We start from the raw sequence: 23148 nt of genomic DNA, 5'->3' as shown, positions 1-23148 counted from the left end.
GTAGGGGTAATCATGAATTTCAAATGAGACCACAAAGTTTTTTTCTGTGTTCTTTTTCCTTTAGCAACCTAAGCTACACAGGAAAATCTAAAGAATAAACACAGTTGGACTTTGCCACGGTGGGATGTTTCTGGGCTAATGTTAAAAAATATGAGCAAGTAAGAACAGCAAGGGTGTTATTTGTATAAGCAACTTAGTGAAAACTATACCTGAGATATTAAAAAAATGTGATGTATGTGATAAAGTAAAGCAACTTGAATAAAATACATTTTCCAGGAAATTGAGATACTTGGAGTACACTCAAATGATAGAGTACGATACTTGAATCATGTGAGGTTTTATGTAATGACATGATGGGAGGATATAAGCAAGGAGTAGGTTATTGTGTTGGGAGAAGGAAAAGATTTCAAGGAAGGCAAGAAATTCATATGCTATGGCACTGAATTTACTATCAAAATGTTGTTATGGGATTTATGATTGTAATATGTTAAAGAGAATTTAGATTAAAATGTGCATTAACATTTTCAGGAAATGAAGGAGAGAATATCCATAAGTGTAACAGGTAGGGGTAGCATCCCATATGGTGTGAAGGCAGAGATTTGACAGTTGAAAGTTTTAAGAAGGAGCTGTGACATGTAAGATACAATGACAAGCAGTTAGAACAGTAACCCACGAACAGACTCTGATCATAGTTCCTTGTGATAAACAGTTCTAGTGGGCAGAGAAGCGTCTTAAAGGAGAGCTGGGAATTGTCAGAGCAAGATGGCAAACAAACTTCAGAAAGAAGAGAATACATAAGGGATTCTTTTGACGAAAATTATGAGCTCCAGAAGACAAAACTCAAGGCTTTGGGTGTTGAGGATCTTTAATATTAGGAGAATGGTAGCAACCAGGGCAAAACAAAATAGAAACTGGAAACGTTATCAGAGTGTCACAAATGGCAGAAATGTTGTTTTATAAAATTTAAGCATCGAGTATATTGGTAGACTTTTTTCCAAGCCAGGGATGAGGGAAGGATGAAAGCATCTGCAAGGTACATAAATGGAGGGGAGCTGAATATTAGGGAAGGAAGGGAAATGTGGATGTAGGGTGTGAGAAGGGGAATGGGGAGAGAAGGTAGGGAAAAGAATAACTAAAACAAATTGCATTTTGAGAATTCCAGAAAGAATGATTCTTAAAGCTTCATATGCCAATCTAAAAAAGTGAAAACAAAGGAATAATAAAATTTAAAACTGTGTTTTTTTCTGAAATTAGATGTATCTGATATCCATTCCTGATAAAACATTCCTGAAAGAGGATCTAATATTGTTCAGTAATAGTAAACATATTTAAAACATTTGTTATCATTTTAATATCTTCATAAATGAACTATATTTAATTCTACTTACTGCATAGTATAGGGTTCATAAATAGTTTTATACATCTTAACAAGTGTTCTATCTTTAGAAAAAAAAGGACGAATAACAGTCATACTAATAAATACCAGTGCAGCAATTTTAGATAATATATTTGCAAACAGAAGTTATACCACATGTAAAAATAATGTATCATACCAACTGATGCTTTGACATCTTTGACATCAGGAAGTATTTAATGGTAGTACAATATGGGTTAACGGATTCCAAGGAAGGTTATACACTACACACACACACACACACACACACACACACACACACACACACACACACTTTGGGAAGCCAGTTGGTGTGGAGTCAGAGCCTGTGTTATGGAAGATTGTTTCCAAGTAAAGGGTTGTATTTTAGTAAATTTTCTGTCATTGTGAAAAAATATTCAAAGCAATTATCTTGAAAAAGGAAAGATGTGAGTTCATGGTTAAGGAACCTGCTCATATCCTGACAACAGATAAGGAGTGAAAGAGGTTCAGGGGACACAATTCACCCTTCTAAGACATGCCCCCAGTAACCTACTTCCTTTAAGTAGGCTCTACCTGCTAAAGCTGCTATCACTCCCAAACCTTCAACACATGAGCCTTTAGAAGGCATTCTATATCTGAATTACAATGATGGTGTGCTGGAGGTAATAAGAAATCCACAGGTTCCATATATCAACATTAATCCCAGATGCCACAACTGTCAGTGTGAGAAAGATGAAAAGGGGGCACCTGGCATACTTTCCAGGCCACAAATGAACAACATTAGTGATGGGATAGGTTGGCATGGCAATGAGAAATTATTATGTTATAGCACCTGATCAGCCATTGCATAATTCTTAGGTCTGTCTACACAAATGATAAAGAATTAGAATTACTGTAATACAAATGAACACAACTGCCATATATACCTGGGTTTCTAAATACCAATGAATCATAAAACAAAAAGACTATGCACTGGAGAGGGGAAAATACAAGATAAATCTGGAACAACTTGCTAATTTAGAAAGCAGAAATATGTCTACTATGGAAGAATAAAGTTTGCAATGGATGGGGGATGGAGAGATGGCTCAAGAGAAGGTAGTGGGAAGGAATTGTAACCAAAGTAAGTTATGTTCAGGTATAAAAATTATCACACAACTGCTTCCCTTTTTCTCTGACTTAGAACTGGTTGATAGATTTTTTAAAGTTAAAACTTCAAATTATACCCCAAATTATTTCAAAATCTTTGTAAAGAAATGACCTCAAAAAGACATTATTGTTCATATGTCATTCTTATATCCTAAATATAGGGATTTTTTTCTTGTATAATTATTATTGAAATATGTTAATCACTCTGAGAGAAAAGCTTATAAAATTGCCTTCAGCTCTGCTATTTCATTTTCTTTTTAAAGTTGAGCTTATACTTTTCTGCTTTCTTCCCCTCAAAATTGTATTTAGGTTTAATTTACTTTTAACACTTATCTATCACATAAAACTAGAACTAACTGTTTTTATTGAAGTATAAATCAATTGATTCAGCCATTTTAAGGGCAAGGGTAAACAAGATTAGAGAAATCCAAAGACTTGAAGTGAATCTATTATATTGAGTGTGAAGTGAGACTCTACTGATTTTATAGGTTTAGCTATTTGAGAGAAACATAAGAAAATCAATCTTGAGACAAACAAGTAAATAACTTCACTTTCTTAGAAGTGTTTAAAGAGATATCGAAGAACTCTTCAAGATGCATTAGTTTTCTATTTAAAAAGTAAAGTTAATTTTGAATATGCATATTGTATTTCAGCAACAAGAGATTGATGGTGATATAGCTGCAACATTACAGGAAGAATAAAAAACAATGTCTACCAATTATTTTAGAAAAGATATTGATTACTTGCATATAAATACATAGCCTTCAGATAAATTCCCTTATCTCAATTGCATATCAGTAAGAGACATGGGGGCTATGATGATAAAATAAAAAAATACAAATTTTGAGAATTTTTAAAAATGTATTTTATTTATTTATTTGAGAAAGAGAAAGAGGGAGAGAGAGAGAAAGAGAAAGAGAAAGAGAAAGAGAAAGAGAAAGAGAAAGAGAAAGAGAAAGAGAGAGGAGAGAGAGAGCATGGTCACACCAGGGTATCCAGACACTGCAAACAAACTCCAGATGAACGTGCCCCCTTGTGCATCTGGCTTACTTGGGTCCTGCAAAACTGAACCAGTATCCTTTGGCATTGAAGGCAAACACCTTAGCCACTAATACATCTCTCCATCCCCAAAAGTTGAGAGTTAACATGAGTGGAATAAATTAATTTGTGCCCGATTTTGATGGCTGCTTACTGCTTCAGCCGTAACTCAGACAATTATTTCTAATTTTGGTTTAGGCTATTTTGTACTGTTTTTATTCTTATTGTTTGAAATTTTAAGTTTGGTTTAAAATATAGACATATTAATTAATTGGAAATAAAATTAAGCCCATTTCATTATAATGCCTTAAGTATATATTAAAGAACTCTTCAAGCTACACTAGTTTTCTACTGAGATGTGTTGGAAAGATGGTACAGTGGTTATGAGCACTTGCTAGTCAAACATGAGGGTCTTAGAGGGCTTCGGGTCACTGAGTTCTATTCCCCAGAATTCCTATAAGTAGATGGGCATGATCATGCATGTCTGTATATGCAAACATGTAGGGAGAAGCTACAGGAGCCACTGGGGCTCCTGGAAACTATCTGAGCTCCAGTACTAGTAAAGAGACTATCTCAAGGAAATAAGCAGATGAGCAATGGAGGGCCACAGCTAATATTTTCTACTTGCCTCTGGACACATGCCCATATACCACATGCCACATACTGCATACCATATGGCACACCTACTAGACACACACACACACAGAGACATGAGTACTGTCTTGTAGAGCTGGCTTAAGTTAAATTAATTTTAAAATACTTCACCTCTGTGAACGTTTACCAACATCATAAATGTTAAAATATTATAAAAAATCAACATGTGAGGCATTTTGAACAGCACTGTGGCAGAATAAGCATTATCTGCTGTTATTTTCAATGTCATTGACTTCTACTTTTTAAATTTTCTCTGCCCAACACAAATACTATAATCTCAGTAGCCTATGGAATATTTGCTCTTTCCTGTAGATCTTGATAATTGCCCTGCTCATAAAAGTTTCATACACTAAAATTATCAACAGTGCTGAAAAATAAGTAAGTGATTAATAAGAACTTTAAAGTCTGAAAGCTAAGGACAACTAAAGAATAAGGAAGTGATTAATGATTTAGATTTTTCAAAATGTATGGCTAGGGAAGGAAGACCTTCTCTCTTTTGAGAAAACACTAAGAATTAGATAGCTATATATCTTACATTTTTTTTTCTTCTTTCTCCCTATTTGGTTCTTTATTTTAACCTTTTGATACTTCTTCAAGAATTCATTTGAATTTATATTATCTCTACAATATTTTCCTTGGGATGAAGATAAGAGAGTCTACTTAGTAATGCCCCAGGCTTTAAGGAAATTTAAGGTAGGAGACTAGATGAGAACCCTTTCAGAAAATAGAACAGAAAGCCTTGTGAACAACTGAACTTAAAGGAAACTCATGAAATTCAGAAAAGAGAGGTTTCTGGTCAAGATGACATTTGACTAACCATACTTCACCTTGTGGGGAAGGAAAGGCAAGATCTTTGGTGCTTTTAGGGTTTGAAGATCCTAGCCGACCTCCAGTGGGAGGAAATGTAGGCAAAGTAGGCGTCTGCTTACTCACATGCTCTTGGTTAATCGACCAGTCCCTCAAACCCCTCAAACAGCCTTCCCAGCTACAATCCCAGCCACCATCCAGCTGTACCACCAGGTCCCTCCTGCACTACCTGCAGGGTAAGTCAATACAGGCCAGCAGGCTAGCATTCCCCCTCCCTCCCTGGGCTTTCCAGACACCAGGAACAACAACCCAGCCACTACCCCACTGTGAATGGACCAGGTTCTCCTGAACTTCCTATAGGCTACTCAGTCCAAGGCCCAAGGCCAGCAGGCTAGCATTCCCCCTTGCTCCCTGGGTTTCCCCACCAGGGGGACATCTGCAAAACCACTCACCTGCCATGCGCAGACAGGTACTCCTGCACATCCTACAGGCTACTCAGACCCAGGTCAGCATGTTAACATTTCTCTCTCCATACCTCGGTTTTCCAGTGACCATGACCTCTGTGTAACCACAGTTCCAACAATGATTGCCACACATGGATCTGGTCCTTCTGCATTTCCTGCAGGCTATGTGGACCTAGGCCAGCAGGCTAACATTCCCCCTCCCTTCTTCAGTTTTCCTTCCTTTCCTGCAACTCACCCCCTCCCTCCACACACCACATCACTTGACCCACAGCAGTCCCATCTCACTGTCCTGCCATGTCACAGGACCAGGCACTCCAATCCACCCCCTGATTCATGGTCCCAATGGGCCCTGCTGTCCCATCCACTCACCCCCAGCATCAAAGGACCATGCAATATCATTCTCCCCAACCTGTTGCAACAGCAGTCTGCTTTGTCCAATTCCCCTATACCCCTGTACCCTCAGGCCACCTGATCCTGCAATCTAATACCCTGAACCTCCAACCAACAGGGCCCTTCACCAGGTCCCCAGTGTTCCACCAGAGTCTCAGAGGATCCCCTCCCCACACATACTCACTGAGCAGACAGGTGCCATTGCCATCAGAAGCCTAATCATGGCAAACATAAAAGCGAACAATCACTGAAGTCACTTCAAGGGTAAACTACAGTTTCCTCCAAAATTAAATAAGATTCCAACACTGATGGGCAGACCACAGTACAAAAGGAATAACATGGAAAATCAAACAGAAGTAAATCCAACAAGGTTGCCCAGTCCCACAATAAAAATCTCTCATCAAAACATAGAAGAAACAACAGAATCAGAACCCCAAAATGAAGACAGAAGCTATGCAACCCTGGACAAATAATTAGCAGAACTTGCAGAAAATCAAAAAAGGTCCAATAATTGTATGAATGCCATCTTTGGTAGATTAAACCTAATAGAAAAGAACCAGGAAGTGTTCCAAAGACAGTTGAATGATCTGAAGGAGAACAAAAAAATAAAAAGGAAGAACTTAATAATCAGTTGGCTAAGCTCAATGAAGACATAAATAAATGCAAGTATGAATTCCAAGAAGCATTAAGAAAATCAGAAAATGACATGAAAAAGGAACTTTACAGAGGGATGGATGCTATCCATAAAAATGCAGTAGCAAATACAAACAAAATTGAACAAGTCCAAAACTCGATAGAAGCTTTCAAAAATACAGTCAATTATGTGGAGGATAGAAACTCAGAACTGGAAGACAAGGCAGAGGACCATTTCTTGAGTCCAGAAACTTAATTAAGCTCAAAAACTTTTGTGAGAAGAACATGAGGGAAATGTGGGATACCCTTAAGCATTCCAACATTTGGATCATGGGAATACCAAAAGGGGAAGAAATTCAGATTAAGGCATAGAGAACTTATCAACAAAATTAGAAGAAAACTCTCCAACCCTCTCAAAACAAAGTCCCATCAAGTTACAAGAAGTTAACAGAACTCCAAACAGATTGAACCAAAGGAGAAATTCTCCAAGACATATTATCATTAAGACTCTAGAACTTCCGGTTAAGATGGCAGCGTAGGTCCCACGCCAAAGCAGCCTAGGGGGGAAAAAGACCAAAAAACCCCAGCAAAATACACACGTTTACTAAAAAGTGAGATATATAGGAAATTGAAGTGGCAGTGGAGAAGTAGAAGAAATCCAGAGCATCCAGAGCCCGCACAGACTGGCAAAAATGGCCCCGGCAGCTCCACCAACCGTAGCAATGGTGGCGCACCAGAAAGCTGCCAGACTCAGCTCCAGCCACAGGAAAAGCCAGGTGCAGGGATTTTTCACTCACACCAACGCTCTCTGCAAGTCAGGAAACGTGAAGGGAGAGCGGCACTGAGAAATGGAGGAGCAGACCATGAGGTAGAAGAACATGTGGAACAGCTAGAGAACTAGAGCAGCTGTGGCTCCCTCCCCTCCCCCACCGCCTGAGCCCAGCTCCAGCGAACAGAGCAGCGGTCCTGGGATGTGGCAACTCCAACTTCAGCCAATAGCGGGACCTAAGCAGGAGCAGATTCCAGCAGCAACATCAGTGGCTCCGGCACCGATAACAGCAGTCCCAAGAACAGCAGATCCAGTAGTGGCAGCAGGGACAGACCCAGCAGCAGCAGACCCAGCAGCAGCAGCTTCAGTGGCAGCAGCAGTGGGGAACCCAGCAGGAGCAGCAGCAGCAGCAGCAGTGGCTCCAGCAGTGGCACCTACAGCAGCAGCAGAGGCAGCAGCAGCGGTGGGCCCAGCAGCAGCAGCTTCAGCCACAGTGGAGACAGACCCAGCAGAGACAGCTTTAGCAGCAGCAGTTCCAGCAGCAGGTGTGCTGATCTGCAGGGCCACAGTTGCCAGCCTCAGTTTGCCTCACAGGAAAAGCCAGTGCCCAGCTCCAGAAATAAAAACAGCAGCCCGATGACCCAGGCAGAGACTTGACTGAGACCAAAATCATCCAAGGTAACTGGGATTGCACCAGGGAAGGGTCTCACTTGGTCACAAGCTGACTTGGATCTCTCAACAGACCAGAAAACTTAACCACTTTGTTGATAGATAATCTGGTTGTTATAATATAACTACTCTTGCATACATACTTGGGGCTGTTTTTGATTGAATGTGTACAGTGTTTAGGTAACTGTGAGAATCTACCTGTATTTTATTCCACTCAGCCTACTTGAATACTCCCATAGCAGGGAAACTCAACCCCTAGGAGCACCTTTGTAGCTATTCTGAGAGCCTTAAGAGCCACACCTAACACCTTAAGTTCCTACACTGAAAATATATAACATAAAATCAATTGATACAGCTAACAATAACCAGCTAGCTAGAAAATCCAAGCATTAACTTAATCCAAGATGCAAAAATATATACATTATAACATAAGAAACACTAAAAAGCAAGACGATATAAATCCACCTAAAAGTATTAATGTATCAGAAATGACCTCCAGTGAGAACGAGTTAGAGGAAATGCCTTAGAAAGATTACAAAAGAATGGCCAGGTGTAAATATGTTCAAAGAAGTCAGACAACAAATCAAAGGAGTCAAAGAGGAACTCAAAGAGGAAATCAAAGGAATCAAAGAAGACACAGGACACCAATTTCATGAAATAAAGAAGGCAACACAAGACATAAATAAGGAAATAGAAATAATAAAGAAAAACCAGTCAGAATTACTAGCAATGAAGAACACAGTAAATGAAATAAAAACTCTGTAGAAAATCTCACCAGTAGAATGGATGGAGGAGAGGACAGAATATCTAAGCTAGAAGACCAGGTGGCAGATCTAATACAGTCCAAAAAAGAGAAAGACAAACTTCTAAAAAAGTATGAGTGGGAATTTCAAGATATTTGGGACACTATGAAAAGATCAAATATAAGAATTCAGGGCATAGTAGAAGGACAAGAATTCCACTCCAAAGGCATAGTAGGCATCTTCAACAAAATCATAGAAGAAAATTTCCCCCAAATTGGGAAAGAGATTCCAATGAAGATACAGGAAGCCTTTAGAACCCCAGCCAGACAAAACCTGAAAAGAACCTCTCCTCGCCATATTGTAATCAAACTTCCAAACTCACAAACCAAAGCAAAAATATTGAAAGCAGTTAGAGAGAAAAATCAACTTACCTACAAAAGCAAGCCCAACAGGATTACAGCAGATTATTCAATACAAACTTTTAAAGCCAGAAGGGTTTGGAGTGATATATTCCAAGTTCTGAAGTTAACAACTGTCAACCAAGGTTACTTTATCCTGCAAAGCTATCCATTGAAATAGACAGAGAAATAAGGACATTCCATGACAAAAGCAGGTTAAAGGAGTATTTGAAGACAAAACCAGCTCTACAGAAAATACTTGATAGAATCCTCCATGCTGAAGAAAAGGAAAACACACATATAAGGAACCTAGAAAAAACAAAAAATACTCAAATACTAGTTAACACAAGAGAGCACAGGTAGAAATGGAACCAAAAAAAAAAAAAAGAGGCAAACATAAATACACACATTTCAATAATATCCCTTAATATCAACGGGCTCAATGCCCCAACAAAAAGAGATAGGTTTGCAGACTGGATTAAAAAGCAGGATCCTATAATTTGTTGTCTCCAAGACACTCACCTTTCTAAAAAGGATAGACATTATCTTAGGGTTAAAGGTTGGAAGATGGTGTTTCAAGCAAATGGGCCTAGAAAACAAGAAGGAGTTGCTATCCTAATATCTTACAAGGTAGACTTCAGTCTAACGTTAGTCAAGAAAGATAAGGAAGGTCACTTTATATTGATTAAGGGCACACTCCAACAGGAGGACAGTACAATACTAAAAATGTATGCACCTAACATAGGGGCTACCAAATTCATCAGACAAACACTATTAGAACTAAGGTTAGAGATAACAACAAACACAGTGGTGGTGGGTGACTTTAACACTCCACTCTCATCAATTGACAGGTCATCCTGGGAAAAAATAAACAGAGAGTCATCTGGACAAAATGAGGCCACAGAAGGAATGGACCTAACAGATATATACAGGACATTTCATCCAAAGGCTGCAGAATATACATTCTTTTCAGCAGCACATGGAACATTCTCTAAAATAGACCATATATTAGGACACAAAGCAAATCTTAACAAATTCAGGAAAACTGAAATAATTCCTTGCTTTGTATCTGACAACAATGGAACTAAACTACAAATCAGTAGCAAGAAAGGCTATAGAGCATACACAAAATCATGGAAACTAAACAATACACTACTAAATGATGAATGGGTCAATGAAGAAATCAAGAAGGAAATCAAAAAATTTATAGAGTCAAATAATAATGAGAACAAAACATATCAAAATCACTGGGACACAATGAAGGCAGTTCTAAGAGGTAAATTTATAGCCTTAAGTGCTTATATTAAGAAACTAGAAAGGTGGCAAGTAAATGACCTAATTCTTCACCTTACAGCCTTGGAAAAAGAAGAAAAAGGCAAAGCAAAAATCAGTAGATGGGAAGAAATAATAAAGATTAGGGCAGAAATTAATGAAATAGAAACAATACAACAACAACAAATCCAAAGAAATAATGAAACAAAGAGTTGGTTCTTTGAAAGGATAAACAAGATTGATAAATGCTTAGCTAATCTGACCAAAAGAAAGAGAGAAGAGATACAAATTAATAAAATCAGAGATGAAAAGCTAAAATCACAACAGATTCCAGAGAAATTCAAAAAATCATAGGGACATACTATAAAAGCATATACACCACAAAGTATGAACATGTGAAAGAAATGGATGATTTCCTTAATTTATATGACCTACTTAAATTAAATCAAAATGAGACTAATCAATTAAATAGACCAATAACAAGCATGGAGATCTGAACAGTTATCAATAATCTCCCAACTAAATAAAGCCCAGGCCCAGATGTATTCAGTGCTGAATTTTACCAGAACTTTAAGGAAGAGCTAACACCATTGCTTCTTAAGCTTTTCCAGGAAATAGAAAAAGAAGGAATTCTACCAAACTCCTTCTATGAGGCCAGCATCACCCTAATACCAAAACCAGACAAAGATAGAACAAAAAAGGAAAATTACAGACCATTCTCCCTCATGAACATAGATGCAAAAATTCTCAACAAAATCTTGGCAAACAGAATACAAGAGTATATCAAAAAGATCATTCACCCTGACCAAGTAGGCTTTATCCCAGAGTTGCAGGGATGGTTCCATATACACAAATATATAAACATAATACATTATATAAATGGCTTGAAGGATAAAAAAATCACATGATCATCTCATTGGACAAAGAGAAAGCATTTGACAAAATCCAGCATCCCTTCATGATAAAATTCCTACAGAGACTGGGAATAAAACAAACATATCTCAATATAATAAAAGCTATTCATGACAAGCCTAAAGGCAGCATATACTAAATGGGGAAAAACTGGAAGCTTTTCCACTAAAATAAGGAACAACACAAGGGTGTCCACTGTCCCCACTTTTATTTAATATAGTTTTGGAAGTCTTAGCCATAGCAATAAGGCAAGAGACACACATGAAAGGGATACAAATTGGAAGGGAAGAGATCAAGTTATTATTTGCAGATGATATGATTCTAGTGATTCTAAACAAAAAGGACCCTAAAGACTCTAATAGCAAATTGTTAGAGCTGATCAAAACCTACAGCCTAGGTCCCAGAGATTCGAACTGGCATCCTTTGACTTTACACAGTCACAGTCAAAGGCTCTGACCTCTAAGCCAATGTCCAGTTCAAATGGGAAAGTGTGGGGATGGGGAGGGAGGGAATTACCATGGGATATATTTTATAATCATGGAAAATGTTAATAAAAATAAAAAAAAAAACCTACAGCCATGTAGCAGGATATAAAATACACAGAAATCAGTAGCCTTCATATATGCTAACAACAAACACACAGAGGATGAAATCAGAGACTCAATCCCATTCACAATTATATCAAAATAAATAAATACATACATACATAAAGTAACTTGGGATAAACCTAACCAAGGAAGTAAGGAATCTCTACAATGAGAACTTTAAAACACTCAAGCAAGAAATTGCAGAAGACACTAGAAATTAGAGAAACATCCCTTGTTCCTGGATTGGAAGAATCAATATTGTGAAAATGGCAATCTTACCTAAAGCAATCTACACATTTAATGCAATCCTTATCAAAATTCCAAAAGAATTCTTCATGGAAATAGAAAAAAAAACTATCCAAAAATTCATTTGGAATCACAAAAAACCTCGAATATCTAAAATAATACTGAGCAACAAAAATAAGGCTGGTGGTATCACCATACCTGATTTTAACCTATACTACAGAGCCATAGTTGCAAAAACAGCATGGTACTGGCCCAAAAGCAGACATGTAGATTAGTGGAACAGAATAGAGGACCCAGATGTAAGCCCAAGTAGGTATAGCCACCTGATATTCGATAAAAATGCCAAAAATGATCATTGCAGTAAAGATAGCCTCTTCAGCAAATGGTGTTGGGAAAACTGGATATATATCTGCAGAAGGATGAAAATAGATTCTTCTCTCTCACCATGCACAAGAATTAAGTCCAAATGGATTAAAGACCTTAACATCAGACCTGAAACTCTGAAACTGCTAGAGGAAAAAGTAGGGGAAACCCTTCAACATATTGGTCTTGGAAAAAGACTTTCTGAATACAACTCCAATTGCTTAGGCAATAACACCACAGACTAATCACTGGGACCTCATGAAATTACAAAGATTTTGCACTGCAAAGGGCACTGTGAAAAAAGCCAAAAGGCAACCTACAGAATGGGGAAAAATCTTTGCCAGCTATATATTTGATAGAGGATTAATATTTAGGATATACAAAGAACTCAAAAAGTTAAATAATAAGGAATCAAACAAGCCAATCAAAAAATGGGCTATGGAGCTAACTAGCCAGTGCCCAGCTACAGAAATCAGAACAGTAGCCCAACGACCCAGGCAGCAACTTGACTGAGAACAAACTCATTCAAGGTAACTGGGTTTGCACCAGGGAAGGGTCTCACTTGGTCACAAGCTGATTTGGATCCCTCAACAGACCAGAAATCTTAACCTCTATGTTGATAGAGGATCTGGTTGTTATAATAACTACTCTGGCATACATACTTGGGGCTGTTCTTCACAGAATGGGTACAGTGTTTAGTTAACTTTTAGAATCTACCTGTATTTTATTCCCCTCAACCTACTTGAATACTCCCATAGCAGGGAAACTCAACCCCTAGGAGCATCTTTGTAGATACTCTCAGAGTCTGAAGAGCCACATCTAACACCAAAAGCTCCTACCCTAAAAATTTATAACATCAAATCAATTGATACAGCTAGGAATACCTAGCTAGCTTGAAAATTCAAGCATTAACTTAATCCAAGATGCAAATAATATATATACATTATAACACAAGAAACACTAAAAAGCAAGATGATATAAATCCACCTAAAAGTATTAATGCATCAGAAATGACCTCCAGTGAGAACAAATTAGAGGAAAGGACTGAGAAAGATTTCAAAAGAATGATTGTAAATATGTTCAAAGAAGTCAGAGAACAAATCAAAGGAATCAAAGAGGAAATCAAAGGAATCAAAGAAGATGCAGGACAACAAATTCATGAAATAAAGAAGGCAATACAAGACATAAATAAGGAAATAGAAATAATAAAGAAAAACCAGTCAGAATTACTAGCAATGAAGAACACAGTTAATGAAATAAAAAACTCTGTAGAAAATCTCACCAGTAGAATGCATGAAGGAGAGGACAAAATATCTAAGCTAGAAGACCAGGTGGCAGATCTAATACAGGCCAACAAAGAGAAAGACAAATTTCTAAAAAAGTATGAGTGGGAATTTCAAGATATTTGGGACACTATGAAAAGATCAAATATTAGAATTCAGGGCATAGTAGAAGGAGAAGAATTCCACTCCAAAGGCATAGTAGGCATCTTCAACAAAATCATAGAAGAAAATTTCCCCCAAATTGGGAAAGAGGTGCCAATACAGGTAAATAAAGCCTTTAGAACCCCAGCCAGACAAAACCTGAAAAGAACCTCTCCTCGCCATATTGTAATCAAACTTCCAAACACACACACCACAGAAAAAATATTGAAAGCAGTTAGAGAGAAAAATCAACTTACCTACAAAAGCAAGCCCAACAGGATTACAGCAGATTATTCAATACAAACTTTTAAAGCCAGAAGGGCTTGGAGTGATATATTCCAATAATATATCTTAATATCAACGGCCTCAATGCCCCAACAAAAAGACATAGTTTTGCAGACTGGATTAAAAAGCAGGATCCTACAATTTGTTGTCTCCAAGACACTCACCTTTCTAAAAAGGGTAGACATTATCTTAGGGTGAAAGGTTGGAAGACGGTGTTTCAAGCAAATGGGCCTAGAAAACAAGTAAGGGTTGCTATCCTAATATCTGAGAAGGTAGACTTTAGTCCAATGTTAGTCAACAAAGATAAGGAAGGTCACTTTATATTGATTAAGAGCACACTCCAACAGGAGGACATTACAATCCTAAACATTTATGCACCTAACATGGGGGCTCCCAAATTCATCAAACAAACACTATTAGAACTAAGGTCACAGATAACACCAAACACAGTGGTAGTGGGTGACTTTAACACCCCACTCTCATCAATTGACAGGTCATCCTGGGAAAAAATAAACAGAGAGTCATCTGGACTAAATGAGGTCATAGAAGGAATGGACCTAACAGATATATATGGGAAATTTCATCCAAAATCATGGAAACTAAACAATACACTACTAAATTATGAATGGGTCAATGAAGAAGTCAAGAAGGAAATCAAAAAATTCATAGAGTCAAACGATAATGAGAACACAACATATCAAAATCTCTGGGACACAATGAAGGCAGTTCTAAGAGGTAAATTTATACCCTTAGGTGCCTATATTAAGAAATTAGAAAGGTCACAAGTAAATGACCTAATGCTTCACTTTAAAGCCTTGGAAAAAGCAGAACAAGGCAAACCAAAAATCAGTAGATGGGAAGAAATAATAAATAATAAAGATTAGGGCAGAAATTAATGAAATAGAAACAAAAAGAACAATCCAAAGAATTAATGAAACAAAGCATTTGACAAAATCCAACATCCCTTCATGATAAAAGTCCTACAGAGCCTTGGAATAGAAGGAACATATCTCAATATAATGAAATCTATTTATGACAAGCCTACAGCCAATATATTACTAAATGGGGAAAAACTAGAAGCTTTTCCACTAAAATCAGGAATAAGACAAGGGTGTCCACTGTCCCCACTTTTATTTAGTATAGTTCTGGAAGTCTTCGCCATCGCAATAAGGCAAGAGACACACATAAAAGGGATACATATTGGAAAGGAAGAGATCAAGTTATCATTATTTGCAGATGACATGATTCTATACATAAGGGACCCTAAAAACTCTACTAGCAAATTGTTAGAGCTGATGAAAACCTACAGCCATGTAGCAGGATACAAAATAAATACACAGAAATCAGTAGCCTTCATATATGCTAACAACAAACACACAGAGGATGAAATCAGAGAATCACTCCCATTCACAATTGCATCAAAAAAATAAAGTACCTTGGAATAAACCTAACCAAGGAAGTAAAGAATCTCTACAATGAGCACTTTAAAACACTAAAGTGAGAAATTGCAGAAGACACTGGAAAGTGGAAAAACATCCCCTGTTCCTGGATTGGAAAAATCAATATTGTGAAAATGGCAATCTTACCAAAAGCAATCTACACATTTAATGCAATCCCTATCAAAATTCCAAAACCATTCTTCATGGAAATAGAAAAAACAATCCAAAAATTCATTTGGAATCACAAAAGAAATCGAATATCTAAAATAATACTGAGCAACAAAGAGAAAGTCTTAAAAGCAGCTAGGGATAAACAACACAATACATATAACGGTAACACCATCAGAATTACGTCAGCTTTCTCAATGGAAACCCTGAAAGCCATAAGGGCCTGGAAAGGAACACTGCAATTTCTAAGACCCTATGGCTTTCAACCCAAACTACTAAATGAAAGTATCCCTCATAATAGATGGTGAAACAAAATGTTTCCATGATTAAAGTCAGCTCTACAACAATATGAACACAAAGCCAAACCTACAGAGAGTACTTTAGGCAATTCTCTACAGAGAAGAGTCAAATATCCAACATCAAGTGTCTACAAGAAGCAGATCACAAGAAGAAAACTCAGAGAAGGTTGAAAAAACTACAAAATCCAAGAAACACCAAACCACATAAACCACCTCAATACCGCATGGATTAAATCAAACTTCATATTTATTAACCTAAACCTTAATGGCCTTAATTCACCCATCGACAGACATAAGGTAACAGTATCAGGATGTTGTAACATCTACAATGAGCTGTTGATCAGAAAGACCTATAAGGTTTCCCATAAGAAGACAGACTTCTGTCAGAGCACTTGATTACCCACCAGTGGTTAACAGTAATACCCTACTGGTAAAGACACCATATGCTATTGGTATAGAACATGTAAAAACCTAGATGAATTCTAGAAGACAGTCAGTCCCCAGACAATTATCTTATCTGGTGGCAGAAGGCACTACCTGAGTTACTGGGGATAATGGTCAACATCTGTCCAAAAAACTCATGATCTAAGCTACTCAGCAGCAAACAACCTGACATGATCTTCAAACCCAAGTGCAATAGTGGCACACAGCCATGGTGGGTAACCAACTACTCTTGGACTGGCTAACAGATCCACTCAGTGGAATGGAAACCATAGCTGGAAGTGGGAAACAAGTCAGAATCATATCTAAAATCAAATTCACTCTCCAATATCAAGCTCCAACAAATCAGGCTACAAGAGGACTTTCAACTATTAAATTCTCTGTAATATAATGATAGTTATCCCATTTATCCAGTGCTGACTTCACTATCTGTTAGAGAATATGATTATTTTTTTCAGATGGACACAGATGCTGAAAAGAGAATCAGCCCATCACACCTCACCAGGGCCCCAGCTGAAAACATAGAGTAACTGGGGAAAAAAGCAAGAGTGTTGCTTTCTTGGTGAACATTGTATCAACACAAGGGCGAAGGACACAGACACAATGTAGACTGAATTTGATTTTTTGGTTATAAATTTACTAATTGAAAATTATTAGAGCAAAATTGTAATTTTAGTACTTGATATTCTAATTTTACATACAACTGGCATACTGAAAACCAAATTGTTATTAATGGTTTTGCTAAGTAATTGTACAAGAGAAATAACTCAAAACTAAATTAGCTATTTCATTTCAATCTTTTGCTATTCATTTTTTAAATATTTTATTTATTTATTTGAGAGAGAGAGAGGCAAATAGAAAGAGAGAATGGGCACATCAGGGCCTCTAGCCACTGCAAACAAACTCCAGATGCATGTGTCCCTTTGTGAATCTGGCTTATGTGGGTCCTGGGGAATCGAAACAGGGTCCTTAGGCTTTGCAGGCAAACACCTTAACCACTAAGCCATTTCCCCAGCCCTTGTTATTCATTTTTAAAAGACTATTTTTTACCTGAATTACTGATTTACTGCTTTACATTTCAAAACAAATTAAAATTAATGTCAATGTAACTAGGCACATATTTGTACCATTCATCTTGACAATCAATACAACATGTTTGAAAATGTAAGTACTGTTGCAGTTTGGATGTAAAATTTTCTTCACAGGCTTAAGTGGAGGCATTCATGATCTCCAACTGATCATACTATTTAGAAGGTTATAGACCTCTGTAGAAATAGAAACTGGCTAGAGCAACTTGTTCTGGTATAGGTTGACTTTTGAGATTTTATAGCCTAATCTCTTATCTTGTTGAACCTATGGTTTCTGCTTCTGGCTGCAAGGCCATTAGCTATCCTACTAAGCCTTCTACACCAAGATCAGTTAGTCAAATTGAGAGCAGTTGGTTTTCCACCATGGCTTTGTGCCACTATTGCACTTGTATGAGCATCATGTCAAGTTGTTTGCTGCTAAGTAAGTTAGACCATGTGTTGCTTGGGCATATATTGTTCTTTATCCCCCAGTCAATCATGTAGCACCTTCTGGCACTAGATGCACTAAATGTCTGGGATTGAATATCTTCCAGCTTCTAGCCATGTTACTCCATGATACATATCAACAATGTATGGTATCCTTAGTGGTAGGGTCTTACCACTAACCTGATGTGGAGAGTGTTGTGGGTCTCTTTGATCAAAAGCTCATTGTGGATGATAACCACCTGCTGGTACTGGGAGATACAGGTCAGTGGCCAAGAAGAGAAGGTAAAACCAACTAAGTGATATAAAAGAGATAGGGAGATTAGAGAGAAGAGGGAAAGAGAGAGAGAGAGAAAGAGAGAGGGGGGAAGAGAGAGAGAGAGAGAGAGGGAGGGAGAGAGAAAGAAGCAGAAATAGGAGGAGATAATGGACAGTTTTGGTCATACCCTCTCCAGGACCTTGAGAATCTGGTGTTCCCTCTAAGGTCCTGGTGGAGGTTCAGCCATTTGATTTGTCTTTTAGGATGCAGAGTTTTATGGTACCATTGACTTTGACTCCAGCTTTGTGTTCCACCTCCCTTCCTTGCCCTACCTTCCCTTCTTACCCTTCCTATCATCTGGTCCTTAAGATGCTTGGTAGGTGTGTCAGCGACTTGGGTCAATTCAGGTTAGGTGCTGTAGATGAGTGTGACTATGTAGCAATTATCTTTCTGTGATTGGGTGAGCTCATTGAGATTAAGATCTTCCAGTCTCAACCATTTTTCTTCAAATTTAATTGTGTTATTTTCCCTTTCTGCTGTGTAGAATTCCATCATGTAATTATACCACATCTTAGTTATCCTTTTAACTGGTGGGTTAATTCCAGCTCTTGGCTATTACGAATTTACTACTAAAAACATGGCTGAGCAAATCTATCTGAGCTGAGGTGTCGAGCTTTTAGGTTACATGCCCAGTAAGGGAATAACTGGGTCTGTTTGTAACTCTATAGTCAGGTTTTTATAGGAGCCTCTATATTGCTTCCCAACATGGTGTACCATCTTACATTCTTACCAACAGTGGATAAAAGTTCCTATTTCTCCACATCCTTGCAAGCATTTATTTTCATTTGAGTTTTTGATGTTTGCTATCCTTACTGGGGTAAGGTGGAATCCTATAGTAGTTTTAATTTGCAGTTCCTTGATGATTAGGGATGATGAACATTTCCTTACATTTGTGTTTGCCATTTGTGTTTCTTCCTCTGTGAACTGCCCATCCAGTTCCTTGCCCCATTTTGCAAGTTGGTTGTTTGACTTTTTGTTGTTTAGGTTTTTGAGTTCTTTGTAGATTCTAGAAATTAGGGCTCTTTCAATTGTACACTCAGCAAATATTTTTCTCCCATTCTGCGGGTAATCTATTGGCTTTGCTTATTGTATATTTGTCTGTGAATAAACTTTTTAGCTTCATAATATCCCACTGGTTGAGTGATTGTTTAAGATCCTGGGCTACTGGGGTTTTGTTCAGGAAGTATTTTCCCCTTTCTAAATCATGGAGTGCTACTCCTAACTTTTTTTCCAGTAGTAACTGAGTTTTTGGTTTTAGTTTGAGGTCTTTGATCCATTTGGACTTGATTGTTGTGAATGTTCAGATGTGCAGATCAAGTTTCAATTTCTTGCATATGATTATCCAGTTTGTCCAGCACCATTTGTTGAAGATGCTGTCTTTTCCAGCCTATATTTTTAGGTCCTTTGTTGAATATCAAGTAGCTGTAGTTATTTGACTCAAAGTCTGTGTCCTCAATTCTATTCCATTTGTCTGTTATCCTGTTTATATTCCATTACCATGCTATGTTTATTACTATGCCCTTGTAAAATAGTGTTAGATCAGGTATGGTGATGCCTCCAGAGTTGTTTCTTTTGCTGAGGATATGCTTGGATATCTGAGGCCTTTCGCTTTTCCATATGAAATTTGAGAACATTTTCTCTATCTCTGTAAAGGACAATGTTGGGATTTTAATAGGAATTGTATTAAATCTGTAGATTGTCTTTTGAAGGATTGCCATTTTCGCAATATTAATTTTGCCTATCTAATAGCATGGGGAATCTTTACATTTTCTGAAGTCCTTCTCAATTTCTTTTTGAGTGTTTTATGTTTTCAATGTATAGATCTTTCACTTTCTTGGTTAATGTTATTCCAAGGTTGTTTTTTGTTTGTTTGTTTGTTTTTGTTTTTTGCTATTGAAAATGGGATAATGCCACTTATTTCTTTCTCTGTGTCTTTGTCATTTGCTTATAGAAAGGCTACTGATTTTAGTGCATTGATTTTTCTATCCTGCTACTTTGCTGAAGGAGTTTATCACCTTTAAGAGTTTTGGAATGGAGTCTCTTGGGTATTTTACATATAGAATCATGTTGTCTGTGAATAGTGCTAACTTCACTTCTTCCTGTCCAAATTGTATCCCCCTTATTTCTTTCTCCTGTCTTATTGCTTGAGCTAGGACTTCCAGTACTATATTAAAGAGCAGAGGTGAGAGTGGACACTCCTGTCATATTCCTGATATCAACTGGAATTCCTTCAGTCTCTATCCATTAAGTATTTTGGGAGGCTTTAAGAGCTTTGTATATAGCTTTAATTGTGTTGAGCTACAAACTGACCATGCCTATTTTCTTCAATGATTTGATCATTACGTGATGTATTTGGCCAAAAACCTTTTATGCATCTATTGAAATATTCATGTAATTTTTGTGTTTAGCCTTATTTATGTGGTGTATTACATTGACAGATTTCTGTATGTTGAACCACCCCTGTTTTCCTGGGATGAAGCCAACTTGATCAAGGTGGATAATATATTTGATGTGTTGTTGAATTCTGTTTGTGAGGATTTTGTTCAGGATCTTTGCATCTAAGTTCATCATGTAAATAGGCCTGTAGTGTTCTTTTCTTGTGGCATCTCTACCTGGTTTTGGTATTACAGTGATAGTAGCTTCATAGAAGGAGTTGGGAGCTTTTCTTGATCTCCAATTGTGTGGCACAGTCTGAGAAAGACTGGTTTCCATTCTTCCATGAAGGTTTGATAGAATTCAGCTGAGAAGCCATCTGGTCCTGGGCTCTTCTTTTTGGGGAGTTTTTTTTTTTTTTTTAAATCACATTTTCAACTTCAGTGATTGTTATAGGTTTGTTTAGGAGATTAATCTGTTCTGAGGTAAGCTTTGGTAGATGTTATATTTCTAGGAATTTATCCATTTTCTTTATATTTTCCAATTTTGCAGAATACAGGTTTTCGAAGTAAGACCTGATGATTCTCCCAATTTCACTTATGTCCTTTGTGATCTCTCCCTTTTTATTGCTAATTTTGTTAATTTGAAGTGCCTTTTTTTTTCACTTGATCAAATTGGCCAAGGGTTTGTCAACCTTGTTTATTTTTACAAAGAACCAACTTTTTGTTTCATCAATTTTCTTATTTTTTTTTTCCAATTCATTTTTTCCTGCTTTGGTCTTAATTATCTCTTTCCATTGGGAGCTTTTGGGGTTGGATTTTTCTTGCTTTTGCAGTGCCTTTAGGTGGATGGTTAAGTTATTTATTTGGGATTTCTCTGTCTTTCTTTTGAAGGCATTAGTGCTATGAATTTACTCCTGAGGACTACCTTCATTGTATCCCATAAGTTTTGGTTGTGTTCTCATTGTCATTGGTTTCTATAAATTTCTCTGTTTCATTTTTTATTTTATCCACTACTCATTTATTGTTAAAAAGTGTACTATTCAGTTTTCAGGAGCCAATGGGATTTTTGGTGGGCATTTTGTTATTAATTTCTAGCAATATAACATTGTGACCTGTATCATGCAGGGCATTATGTCAATCTTCCCAAATATATGGAGGCAGGCTTTGTGATCCAGTACATTATCTATTTTAGAGAAGGTTCCCAGTGCTGCTGCAAAGAATGTGTAGTCTGTGGATTTGGAGTGGAATGCTCTGTAGATGTCCATTGATTCTAAATGTTCTATGGTTTTGTTGAGCTCTCTCACTTCCCTGTTGAGTTTCTGTTTGGATGATCTGTTTATTACTGATAATGGTATATTGAAGTCCCCAACTATAATGGTGTTGGTGGTTATTTCTGTTTTGTTGTTGAGTAGGTTTTGTTTTATGAATTGTAGTGCACCTGCATATGGTGCATAAAGATTATTTGTAATATCCTGCTGGATTGTTCCCTTGATCAGTAGGAAATGGCCTTCTTTGTCTTTTTTGATTATTTTTTGTTTGAAGTCTATTTTATCCAATATTTGTATGGCTATCCCTGCTTGTTTCTTATTCCCATTTGCTTGCATTATCGTTTTCTGCCCTTTCACCCTGAGGAGGTGTCTGTCTTTAGTGGTGAGGTGAGTTTCTTGAAGACGACCCATTGAGGGGTCTAATCTTCTGATCCATACTGTTACCTTATGTCCTTTGATGGGTGAATTAAGGCCATTGACAACTATTGTAATGATTGTGAGGTTTTATTTGATCTCTGCCCTATTATGTTACTTTATGTGGTTTGGTGTTTCCATGGACGTTTCAGTTTTTTGTACATTGAGTTAGATAAATGTGATCTTCTTCTTGTAGGTACTTGAGGTTGATTATTTGATTCTTCTGTGTGAAGAATTTCCTGGACTACTCTCTGTAGATTTGGTAGTTTGTTCATATAGTTGTAAAGTTTAGTTTTGTCATGGAAGGTTTTTCTTTCATCAGCTATTATGAACAAACTTTTGCTGGGTACAGTAGTTTGTGTTGGAACCTATAGGTTATTAGACTTTGCAGTGTTCCATTCCAGGCCCTTCTTGCTTTGAGTGTTTCCATGGAGAAGTCTGAAGTGATTCTCATGGGGTTACCTTTAAAAGCAATGTGTTATTTTTCCCTAGTTGCTTTAAGGACTTTCTCTTTGATGTCAATGTTTACAGTCTTAATGAGAGAGTTTTTCCTTTGGTCCAATGTGTTTAGAGTTCTGTTAGCTTCTTGCATCTTGATGGGCCTTTTATTTGAGACAGGGGGAACATTTTCTTCAATTATTTTGTTGAATAAGTTCTCCCAGCCTTTGGTCTGAATTTTTTCCCCTTCTGGTATTCCCATGATCTGAATGTTAGGTTGTTTAAGGGTATCCCATATTTC

This window comes from Jaculus jaculus, chromosome 1, assembly GCF_020740685.1.
Source record: "Jaculus jaculus isolate mJacJac1 chromosome 1, mJacJac1.mat.Y.cur, whole genome shotgun sequence".
NCBI lineage: Eukaryota > Metazoa > Chordata > Mammalia > Rodentia > Dipodidae > Jaculus > Jaculus jaculus.
This window is presented reverse-complemented; position numbering follows the sequence as displayed.